A 13,105-nucleotide genomic window follows, 5' to 3' on the forward strand; every position below is an offset into this window, starting at 1 on the left:
TTCTATCAAATGAATGAATGTGAAGATGCCAAAGAAGTAGATCCTGTATTCTCATGCTAAATAACATTTAATATAAACATAATTTATCTTAAAATGGGCCAAATAATAGAATATGTGACAGGTGAGCGAAACATAAAACACCTCAACAATAAGAATATCTAGCCTGGCTGGTGTGGCTCAGTGGTTCAGCATCGACCTATGAATCAGGAGGTCATGGTTCAATTCCCAGTCAGGGCACATGCATAGATTTTGGACTCCTTCCCCAGTAGGGGGCATGCAGGAGGCAGCCAATCAGTGATTCTCTCTCATCATTGATGTTTCTATCTCTCTCTCCCTCTCCCTTCTTCTCTGAAATCATAAAAATATATTTTTTAAAAATTAAGAATATCTAATATATGAAAAGAGCAGAAAGCCATTAAGTGATTATTAGTTTTTGTCAAATTAACCCACTATACTTCAAAAATTATTATTTGTTCTCAATGATATGATACTCTTCCCTATCCCCCATAATGCAATAGAGTCTTATCAAGAGGCAGATACTTATGCATTGCCCTATATCTGGATATACATTTTATACTTTGGGAGGAAAGTTTATTTTCTTCTATTGAAGTACATAATCAAGGGCTTTTCACTAAGCAAGAAATTAGGATCGTCATTATAATAAATTCTCATACTGCAAACATACTGGAGTTCCTCCTGTTGCTGAATGCCCCGTGCCTGGTACCTGTATAACAGTGCAATTCAGAAACTGTCAACTGTTCCCAGATGAGGCTAATGCCTCTGCCACTGCTGCTTGTGGGGCTGGAGATGGATTTGCCAATTTTCATGGCTTGTATTTTAAAGAGTAATCCAGGTGGACTTAAGAAACCTGTTTGAATGCCCAGCTGTCTGACCCTAGGCAGCCTGTCCAGCCCCGATAAGTCTCAGTTTTCTTATCTCTATAGTGGGAAAAGGAGAAGAGGGAGGTCAGAATCTTAAAAAGGCGCTGTCCAAGATCCCTTCTAAATATAAAATTTATGTTTTCATCAATTTCCTCTATAGCACATATTGAAGAGTAGATCACATGCTAACTCTCAGGATCTTCTCAGATTTTTAAGGAGAATGACTATGGCCCATAATTTTAAAAATGCTTTAATAATAATTCTTATGGTCTACATTGTTAGTTAAGATGCCCATAGTAATTTTGAAATGTTTGTTTACTATGATTGTCCTTCAAAAGTACTACTAATAAAGAAATATAAGTGATTTTAAGAGGATACCTGGGTTTGTGAGGGTTAATGAGACCTAAGTGCAATAAAGTAAGTTGTAGCCAGAAACTCTGTTTTCCATATTTTAGATTATGGAAATTAAAGAGAAAATGCTACTGAGAAGTGACATTGACAATGAAATATAAATAAAAGTAAATACAAAAAGAATAAAAAGCTAAGAAAGATAAAGTATTATTGGCAAAAATGAATCATAAAGAAGAAAAATAAACATTTAAAAATCCAGAATATAAAAATTATTTTTTCACAGATACTGCCTCCCATAGGAATATTTACCCATTAGGTTAAATATGTGGTGGATAGAATAAATTGTCTAATTTTATATGAAATAAGAAAGCAAGGGTAGAAGATTCTTATATGTTAATTTAAGGGTTTTGCATTGAGATGACACAGGTTTATTCTAAATGCTTTGGAATTGTTCTTCAATAGACAGTGACTCTAAATTGAATTTCTTTCTCCCTAGGTTCCTTTCCTTTCAGCAGGTAATGAATAGTTTGGCACTATAAAAAAGAAATAGAAAACAGCATGAGTTAGTCCAAGGTTGACTGGATCATCTACTTTGCCTAACACTGTAAACACTGAACCAGCGGAGCCAGCAGCCTCCACCAGTGCTTCTTCCATCAAATTCAGAGCCTCTGGTTACTGACTCCCAACCCACCAGGACTCCTCCGCTTACACACTAATGCAGAGAACCACAGTGTAACATAAACAGAAAAAAAAAAATGAAACAAAAACCTTCACAAATTATACTTGTCAACCTCTCTGAGAATTTCAGTTTCCTTTATATGACAAACCTGTAGTTATTAAGTAATATTTTCATTTTTACTTTTCAATTAAAATATGTAAAGAAAATTAACATTTTCAGAAACTCAATTATATTCATGTAAAAAAGCTCCAAATAATATCATAAAATGAGAACAATGCTATGACACAAAGGAGATGAATAAGTGGTGATTTATAACCTAAATTTTCATTGGTCCATTAATAATGAACATGACTGCCGTTGTGTGAGGCACTGGGTACCCAAAGATCAAAGATAGTTCCTATCTTTGAGGTGTTCACAAATTAGTGGAAGATGCCAAGAAGTAAGCAGGCATGTATGAAAGGAATGACATGGTGGTATAAATGCTACAGTGTAAAGACAAAGCATATCATGGGAGAGCAAAGAAGATTGATTTAGCCCAAGGAAAGTGGTCAGGGAAGACTTCACATAACATCTAGTCTTCAACTAAGTTTGGAGGAGGGAAAGAAGCCAAGCAGACAAAAGTGACCCCAAGGTTCTTCCAGGCAAAACAAATAATATAAAGCAGAGAGGTGTAAGCATGTAGGATGGATTCAGAGAATTGCAATTAATTCAATAATCTCCTGGTGTAGACCACTAAGACTGAAGACTTAATCAGGGCAGAAGTCAGGCCACATGATGGATGAAAATGGCGAATTGCAGGTAAATGTATGGATGGAAGACAGCTAAAACACTAGGGATTGAACAAATATGCTCATTCATTAATTCAACCAAAATACTGTGGGCAACTACTTTTCTATATGCTGGGGTACAATGGTCAACAAGAGTAAAAAATTCATGTCCTCATTGAGTTTATACTCTAGTGTGTTCCTGTATGTATTATGCTGGATTTTATTTATTTATTTATTTATTTATTTATTTATTTATTTTTTGTAAGTTGCCTTGAGGAGTCATCTTAAGTTTGACTGGGAATTTCCTGAAGAGGACTATAATTGATTTTCAGCTGCCTAAGTATTAGAATTAGGTAATTGGTGTGAGGCTAAATTTGGAGTATTTTAGGGGTTGAGGTATCTAGCTAAATATGGATGGGTAAGACAATATAAAAGGTTGCAAAATTGGAATATAGTGGTTGATTCAAAGAACTAGAAAACCAGGTGATGATGATGAAGATAAAAGATCTGGTCTGAGAATAAAAGAAATGAGAGGATTATGTGGAATGAATGTAGAACCTGAAATGGATATATTAAAGTTCAAGATTTTAGAAGGCCTTTCAAATTGTAAGGACACTTTGAAAAATTTACAGTTCATATTACATAAGGACACTTTGTACAACTTATAGTTCATATTACAAATGTGAAGTGATGCCAAAGCCAAATAAAAATATTTTATATAATACATAGTATATAAAGCATATAATTATACATTTGAATATCCAAGTAAAATTATAATAAAATACTATAAATTAACATAAATGTTATATTTATATCACATCATTATTAAGTATTAAGTATTATTAATAAGAATTCAAGTATTTTCAGAATTAGAAAAACTTTGTCATATTGATAGGGGGGCTTATAACTAATAGATAGAGCACCTGAATTAACCTAAAAAGTAATCATATTATTTTAAACCTTAGAACACACGTACTTATGTGAATAGGGGTTAAGTTTTTTTATATGAATATGGAGTTAAGTTCTTCTTAAAGTTTCCTTTTCAAGGCCTGTGTAGAGTGATTGAGGAAGTGACTCAGCTGTGAATCCAGCAAGCAGAACCAATAAACATGGTCAGGCCAACCCACCCGGAGTCAAAACATCATCTCATCAACATCATCTCATCACCTGATGACAAATTACAATAGCTGATGTCTGCTGACCCCAGACCTGCACCTAGCTGTAGCTGCATTTCTCATCCCAGCCCCTTCCCCTTTATAATCCTGTCCCCTGAATCTTGCTGGAAGGCAGGATTTGATGCTTAGAAGTGTCCTGTCTTCTTGGTTGGTTAGACTTCTCAATAAACGCCTAATATGATTCAACCCTGCCTTACTTATTGGACACAGCAACAGGCAGCCCGAGCCCATCCAAGAGTTTCACAATAACAATATCATTAAGTCAAAATTCTCTAACCTAGACGGGAAACCATAAAAATCTTGGAGAATCCATAGGCAACAAAATATTAGACATCCAATGTAGCAATATCTTTACCAATACAGCTCCTAGGACAATGGAAACTAAGGAGAAAATAAACAAGTGGGACTACATCAAAATAAAAAGATTCTGCACAGAAAAAACCATCAACAAAACAACAAGAGAGCCCACTGACTGGGAGAACATATTTGCCAATGTTATCTCCAATAAGAATTTAATCTCCAAAATCTATAGGGAACTCGGACAACTTAACAAAAGGAAGATAAAAATCCAATAAAAAAATGAGCAAAGGACTTAAATAGACACTTTTCAAAAGTGGACATAAAGAAGGCCAAGAGACATATAAAAACATGCTCAAAGTCACTAATCATCCCAGAGATGCAAATCAAAATGACAATGCGGTTCCATCTCACACCTGTCAGAATGGCTATCATCAACAAATCAACAAAAGAAAGTGCTGGAAAGGATGCAGAGAAAAAGGAACCCTCTTGCACTGCTGGTGGGAATGCATACCGGGCAGCCACTGTGGAGAACTGTATGGAGTTTCCTCAAAAAACTGAAAATGGAACTCCCATTTGACCCAGTAATCCCACTCATAGGAATATATCCTAAGAAACTAGAAACACCAATCAGAAAGGATATATGCACCCCTATGTTCATAGCAGCACAATTCACCATAGCTAAGATTTGGAAACAGCCTAAGTGACCATCAGCAGATGAGTGGATTAAAAAACAGTGGTACATCTACACAATGGGATACTATCTGCTATAAAAAAGAAAGAACTATTACCATTCACAACAGCATGGATGGACCTGGAGAGCATTATGCTAAGAGAAACAAGCCAGTCAGAAAAAAATAAATATCACATGATCTCACACATTTGTGGAATATAATGAACAATATAAACTGATGAACAAAAATAGATCCAAAGACACAGAAGCATCGAACAGACTGTCAAACCTCAGAGGGAAGGTAGGTGAAGGTAGGATGGGGGAGGTAAAAGAACAACTGAAGGACTTGTATGCATACATTTAAGCATAACCCATGGACACAGACAGTGGGGGGTGAGGGCATGTACTGGGGTGTAGGAATAACCTGGGAGAGATCAATGGGGGAAAAAGGAGACATAGGTAATACTTTAAACAATAAAGACTTTAAATTAAAACAATAAAATAAAAATACCAATTTTTTTTTAATTCTCTAATCTGATAAATATATTCTTCTTGAGTCAATAGCCAACAATAGATTTATGGGTAAAAAATGTTCAAAGCAAATTAATAAGATGCAAAAAACATTAAATATTATAAAATACCATTGTTTTCAAACCATCAGATAATCCATGAAGAAAAACTCAAAACTACTTAAACAAATAGAATATTTCATCAACCTTAATGAATTTGTGTTCTTATACTCAAGTCTTTTGAGACAAATATGTCATTATAAAGAATTAATCATAGATGTGCTCAAGTATTATAAGCAAGTATGTTTTATACCTCTACCAAATAAAAAATAAAAAAATAATCTGCACACTCAATAATAGTAGAAACATAAATCTATCAACATATTTTTGAAGTCACTATAATAACATGAAGTAATAACATGGAGATTCTAAGCAAGAAAAATATCAATATGCAAAAGTACATATATGTTCTTGTCCCAATTTTGGAATAGATGTGTAATAGAAGAAGAAAAATATTTTATTTGTGATATAAGATTATAAGTGATTTCTATAATTCCCAAACATTCTATAATGAGGAAAAAACAACAAACACAACAAAGTACTCATGCCAAAGAGGGAGGTCAAATTAAAAATGTTTCACCCTCCATGCTCTGCAATAGTAAGAGTTTTTTGTTTGTTTGTTTTACAGCTGTGGACACAGACAATAGAGTAGTGAAGGCCAAGTACAGGGTAGGGGGGTTAATGGGAAAAACAAACAAACAAAGAGGACATTGGTAATGCTTTCAACTGTAAAGTTAAATTAAAGAAAAGGAAAAAAAGATATTTCACCCTTAAGATCTTGCCCCTTAATGGCTGTGCTAGGTTAATAGTACACTATCTCACTCATTTTTCACCCCCATACCTAACACTGCCTGACACACAGCATGTGTCTGAGAAAATTTATTGCACATTTGATCTGTCAAAAAATAAAACACTTCCACCTAAACATCCCCATGCATTTTCTGTCCAAACCAGTTAAAACTTAACATTTTCAGTAGTATCTCAGGGTAGTAGGAATTCAACCCCACCAAATCAAAGATTGTACATAATGTTATCAAGCCATACTAATTATTATTGTCACCCATGTGATTATTCAAATGAGGTAAAATTAGATGAAAATTTAGTGAGAGACTTTAATAAGACTGCGAAGGTCACTCTTTTATGTAATGAGTATCAAGAAGTGTGACAGATGCTGAGACAGATATGTACAGGAGTCACGCTCCTGAGCATTTCATTGTCACTTAGGGGAGATGGAGGCAAATAACTCAGTGACACGTGATAAATCCTACAACAAAGTAAAACTACAGGCACATAAAAGCATAGAAAAAGCATCATGTGGGCTTCAATGAGGAAAAATGGGGGGAATGCACTAATATGCCTAGGGAGTGGTTCAGGAAATGGTTATAAAATAGGCGTTCTTTGAGAAAAGGAGAGCAAGAAGAGAAAGTCGGCATCAGAGAGAGAGAGAGAGAAAAGTGCCAGGATTCTCCAGTGCTCTTACTAACTGGCCTCATAGCAGTTCCCTTCATGTGACTCACTGCACTGAGTCATGTGATGTTAACCTGAAATATTCGACACTTAGGGCCACATTCAGATATGCTGTTTACTTTACAGTGGGAAATGGTGTATTTTAGAAATTTTACCAACTTAACACAAAATGTTCCCCAATAGGCACAATAAAAACAAAACTATATGTGAAGACACAAAAGAACTTAAGAATAAACAAAAATATAACATTTTATAAAAATTTGCTTTGCTTGGCCAGATGGCTCAGCGGTTGAGCATCAATCCATGAACCAGGACGTCACAGTTCAATTCCTGGTCAGGGCACATGCCCAAGTTTCAAGCTCCATGCCCCGTGGGGGGTATGCAGGAGGCAGCTGATTGATGATTCGCTCATCAATGATGTTTCTATATCCCCCCTTCCCCTCTCTGAGTCAATAAAACCATATATTTTTTTAAATTGTTTTTCTTTCTCAAGCACCAGATTTGATTAGAAATGTAATATAGTCAACTAAATTCATTATTTACTTTGTCATCTTTTTCTGTCATAAAATTACCATTTTTAGACATATTGACTGGTCTTGGCTAAAAATAAAAAGTAATAATACTATAAATAAAAGAATCTAACTCTGTTTTATGAAAAGATACATCTGTATAACTGCTATCATTCAGAAAAAAATAGAAACATTAGTGTATTTTTCTTTGAATTTACTAAGTATTCCAATGGCATTTGTTATAGGGTAGTCTTATATAAATTATATTTAAAAATCATTTCACATCTCTGAATATTTACAAGAAAAGACTCACAATAAAATAAAAATATTTTATGTAAAAACAATGCCAAATGTAGCTCATCTGTGGAAGAATTTATTAAGGCCTTCACCATGGTGACTGCCACATCTTTGTGAAAACTTCCCCCAGTTGGGGCACAATGTCTGACATAGGCCTTTTAATAAGACTTAATGTTTTAAAGTGGAGGATGCAGCAAGTGACAGGCAAGTAAGATTTGCCTTTAAATGTCTGAAATTTAATTCTTGTTTTCTCAACGCCTATATTTTGTTCATGTTTAGGACAAAATTCTATGTGCAAAATGCTTATGGACATTTAAACCATTACTTCTTCAATGTAACTATCATATTTCTGGAGGAGAATGTGAGTTGTGAAATGAGTTTTAAAGTGTTCCTCTTTGCCTGTATGGTTAATTCATTTAATCTGACCATTTACAACCAATTATCTTAATGAAGGCTAAAGACTTGGATTTTATTTGATAAAAGGGTAGAGTCATAAAGCAACTTAACTAAAATTGAGTTGGGACTCCACTCTTGCTATCTAGATTTAAATGTTTGTGCCCCTCCTCAACCCTCTCAAATTTATATGTTGAGACCTAACCCCAATGTGACAGTATTTGGAGGTGGAGCCTTCAAGATGGGACTGGTACCCTTATAAAAGAATGTAGAGCACAGAGCTCTCTCTCCCCACCCTGTGAGGACACAGAGTGACGACTGCCTTCTGTTACCCAGAAGGAGGATCCTCACCAGACACCAAATCTTCCCCAGCATTTAGCGCTATGAGAAATAAATATTTGTTGTTTAAGCCACCCACTCTATAGTATTTCTGTTACAGCAGCCCTGACTGACAAAGTCAGCTATATTTACATGGAAGCCAAGCATAATTTTTTAACCCGTCTTTTAGTCTATTTTAGCACTTCTCAAACCTCATTGTGCATAAGAATTACTACACAGAATTTTACATATAAAACAATATAGCTTATACTGTATTTTATGGAGTGGATAGTAAGTATTCTGGCCGTATAATCTAATTTTATAATAAAACTAGAGGCCTGGTGCACAAAATTCATGCACAGGGGTGTTGTCCCTCAGCCCGGCCTACACCCTCTCCAATCTGGGACCCCTCGAAGGATGTCCTACTGCTGGTTTACAGGGATCGGGCCTAAACTATCAGTCGGACATCCCTCTCGCAATCCAGGACTGCTAGCTCCTAACTGCTCACCTGCCTGCCTGCCTGCATGATTGACCCTAACCACTCTGCCTGCCAGCCTGCTCACCCTCAACTGCCCCCCCACCAGCCTGATCACCCCCAACTGCCTCCCCTGTTGGTCTGCTCACCCCCGCCTCCCCTCCCCACTGGCCTGCTCACCCACTACTGCCCCCCTGCTGGCCTGCTCACTCCAAACTGCCCCCCCCCCGCTGTCCTGATCACCTCCAACTGACCCCACTGACAGGGTGAGGGACTGAGGGCTGTTTTCAGGCTGACCACACCCCCTTCAGAGTTGGGGTCCCCACTGGGGTGCCTGGCCAGCCTGGATGAGGGGCTGATGGCTGTTTGCAGGCTGGCCAAGCCCCCCAGTGGGGATCCTCAACCCATGGGAGTGTGGGCAGCCTGGGTGAGGAGCTGAGGGCTGTTTTCAGGCTGGCAATGCCCCCTGGTGATCCAGGCTCCCAGCCTCTCCTTTTTTTCTTTTCTTTCTTTTTTTTCAGCGCCTCCTTGAGTGGAGGCCAGGGTCAGCTGGAAGCAGGTATCTTGGATTTATTTATCTTCTACAATTGAAACTTTGTAGCCTTGAGCAGAGGCCAGGGCCAGCCAGGGCGGGCGGGAAGCTTGGCTTCCTTCATTGCTGGGGGCAACCCAAGCCTCCTGCTCACTCCAGCTCTGTGGCTGCCACCATCTTGAATGGGCTAATTTGCATACTTGCTCCTGATTGGATGGTGGGTATAGCAGAGTGATGGTTAATTGTCATGTTTCTCTTTTATTAGTGTAGATGCCAAGAGTACATTGATGTAGGAAATTACTCTTGTCACAAAAATAAAGGGTCTTGGAGTCTCCGAAAAAGGGTAGTTTATTAGTTAAGTCTTTCTCACCAAACTGCCAACTTCCAGAGCAGAAAAGAAGGAATGTAGGGCTTACGCTGTCTGAAAATATAAATGTCTCTTCACTCATTTGCCAGCAAACTCTAAGATACTTGTACGCCACCTACCTCCATTCAAAGGAATTATCAACACTTGCTCAGTATATGTGATCACTTATCAAACAGTTTTGAAGAAGACTAAGTGGAAATAGTTCAAATGTACTATATGACTTTATGAAGGTTTTAGGTATAGTATCCGTACACAAATATGGGGACTTTGGTCTTTCCAAGTATCCTTCACCACAATTTGGAGACTGCTAGTAGGTCTTGAGACTGGATAGAAAAACACAAGCCTAAAGGCAGAGAGAGGAGTTAAGAGGCCTGAGCTAAAGCTAGAACAAAGAAGATGGAGGGGAAAAGTAATGAGACAGAACAGACCAACTTGGGGAACAGGCTTGAAGAAATGGAGGGGTTAAGTGAGGTGAAATAGGTGACTCCCAGGTTTCTGGTTTAGATAATTCTGGGAGCAAGCAATTCTCTCATAATCTTAGACTGAGTTTGTAATGTCTAATAATAGCCCAAACAATCCCAATATAAAGCAACTTCTCACCTGTTAAATTTGTTTCCCTTAGTCTTTAGATAATTAGCACATTTTGACTGGGAAAGCATCTTTGAGAGATTATAAATATAGGGTGTCCTAAAAAATGTATACACACACTTTGAATAATTATAAAGGTAGTGTTTATTAAAAGACATTACATTTTCAAAATTGAGCTATCAGTTGTTAAAGTAAGTACACATTTTTGTAACACACTGTATATAAAAATAAAAAATAAAGTCATTTTCTGATTTGGGGGGAAATGAATTTCATGTCAGACATGGTAGATTTGAGGCTCTGCCAGTCCTCAGATTCTGGAATGAGAGCAGAGACAAACACTCAAGTGACAATGAAATGCCTTTCTTCTAGGGGAACCTCTAACTTACAGGTGGTAGTTAGATCTACCGGAGAAGAAACAAGGTTCACTTCACCAAAAAAAAAAAAAAAAAAATCATAGTTAATGCTATAAAGAAAAAAGATTAAAAAATTAGGAAGTGGCTGGTCACTGATTTTTTTTTAATTTAAATTTTTTATTGTTTAAAGTATTATGTACATATGTCTCCTTTTTCCCCCCATTGACCTCTCCCCAGCCACTCCCACCCCCATCACATGCCCTCAAACCCTTATTGTCTCTGTCCATGGGTTATGTTTATATGCATGCATACAAGTCCTTTGGTTGATCTCTTACACCCCCTCTAACCCTCACTTCCTCTGCCTTCCCTCTGAGGTTTGTCTATTCCATACTTCTATGTCTCCAGATCTATTTTTGTTCAACAGTTTATGTTGTTCATTATATTCCACAAATGTGTGAGATCATGTGATATTTATATTTTTCTGACTGGTTTATTTTTCTTAGCATAATGCTCTCCAGGTCCATCCATGCTGTTGTGAATGGTAAGAGTTCTTTCTTTTTTACAGCAGTGTAGTATTCCATTGTGTAGATGTACCACAGTTTTTCAATCCACTTATCTGCTGATGAGCACTACAAGGGCTGTTTCCAAATCTTAGCTATTGTAAATTGTGCTGCTATGAACATAGGGGTGCATATATTCTTTCTGATTGGTGTTTCTGATTTTATGGGTCAAAAAGGAGTTCCATTTTTAATTTTTTGAGGAAACTCCATACTATTCTCCACAGTGGCTGCACCAGTCTGCATTCCCACCAGCAGTGTACTAGGGTTCCTTTTTCTCCACATCCTTGCCAACACTTGTCTTTGGTGATTTGTTGATGATAGCCATTCTGACAGGTGTGAGATGGTACCTCATTGCCATTTGGATTTGCAACTCTGGGATGATTAGTGACTTTGAGCATGTTTTCATATGTTTCTTGGCATGGGCTCCTGGAAATTTAGTGTTGTGCTCACACAGGACAGATATCAAAATGAACCTGAAGGAGGGAATATGCCTAATTGACCCTGAAAGCACTTGTGTCATGTTAAGTAGAGATTCCACAACTATTTAGAAATACATTTCATTTGAAAATAGAATTGAGGTCCATTCTTGATTACATAGCTATAGATTACATGTGTTGTGGGTTGCAATACTATAATGCGTACATTCATTGTTTTATGTGGCACACAATACTCTATTTAGCCTGACTTTATGGCCTCGCTAAACTTACCCACAATCTCTTAGGTGCTCTAGAACCCCAGAAAAGATCTCTATAAGCAAAATCAAGTATTGCATTAGAAAAGTTTGAACTGAAAAATTGCAAGGTTTATATAAATCAGCAAAGAATTATTAACTAATGTTATTTTAAAAGTTAGAGCAGACATAAGACCTTATCAATAAGTTGATAGGAAATAAGACATTAAAGAAACTCTACAAGAGTGGGTGGAATTGAATACCTGAGCCAGGAAAAATGACTGGTCCTTGGGGTCTGAGGCTACTGATTCTTTCTGCTCACAAACAAGACAAAGATGTAAAACATGATCACACACATAGGCAGGAGTACATTAATTACAGCTGTATTTAAAAAAAAATCACACATATATTCTCTAGTTATGGAACATTGCCTGCTGAAGGCTGTTACTGAGCCCAAGGACTGATATGTAATATGATCTTTGTATTGACAAGCACATCTGTCCCTTTCACCTACCCCCGACCTTACATTTAGCACAGTTGGGTTTTCAACTCATTTTTATATGCCTTGGTTATCTCTGAGTCAGGAACTGTTTTATACTCCTGCTCATAAATTCCCATTCTGGAGTCCAGTTAAAATGGGCCTGTGTAATGGGGAGTCTACAACATGTCTGCAAAACTGTATCTACAAATATATTTTGTTCAATTTTGCAACTGCATGGCTACTTTGCAATTTGATAAATAACTTTACTGTGTGGCTAGACCAATAACCTTTGAAATCCCATTTTTTCTGTCAGGTTAAGCATAGGGAAGACATTTCCCCCTTCATTTTTTATTTCCTCTTGCTTTCAGTAAATAGTTCTCTTATGAGACCGTGGCTGCTCCCTTCAAATCTGATCTCCTTCTATAATATGTAATGCAACACTTAGAAGTTCTGATTCAGAAAAAGTAGTCCTAAAGGATACTTAAATTAAAGGCAAAAATGATAAGGCAGAAGAAAAAATACTGTAAAAATGACAGATCTGAAATTTAGAAGCTAGGAGATGAAATAGGCTCGGGAAAGCAAAATGGTACCATCTAGCCTCCTAGTAAAATCAATATGTCTTTTGGATGAAAAAGAAAATGTAAGCAACTGGTTGCTTTGACATGAAACAGTAGAAATAAAAATTGTCTGCAGAGAAAGTGGT

This window comes from Cnephaeus nilssonii (genome assembly GCF_951640355.1).
Source record: "Cnephaeus nilssonii genome assembly, chromosome: 3".
Taxonomy (NCBI): domain Eukaryota; kingdom Metazoa; phylum Chordata; class Mammalia; order Chiroptera; family Vespertilionidae; genus Cnephaeus; species Cnephaeus nilssonii.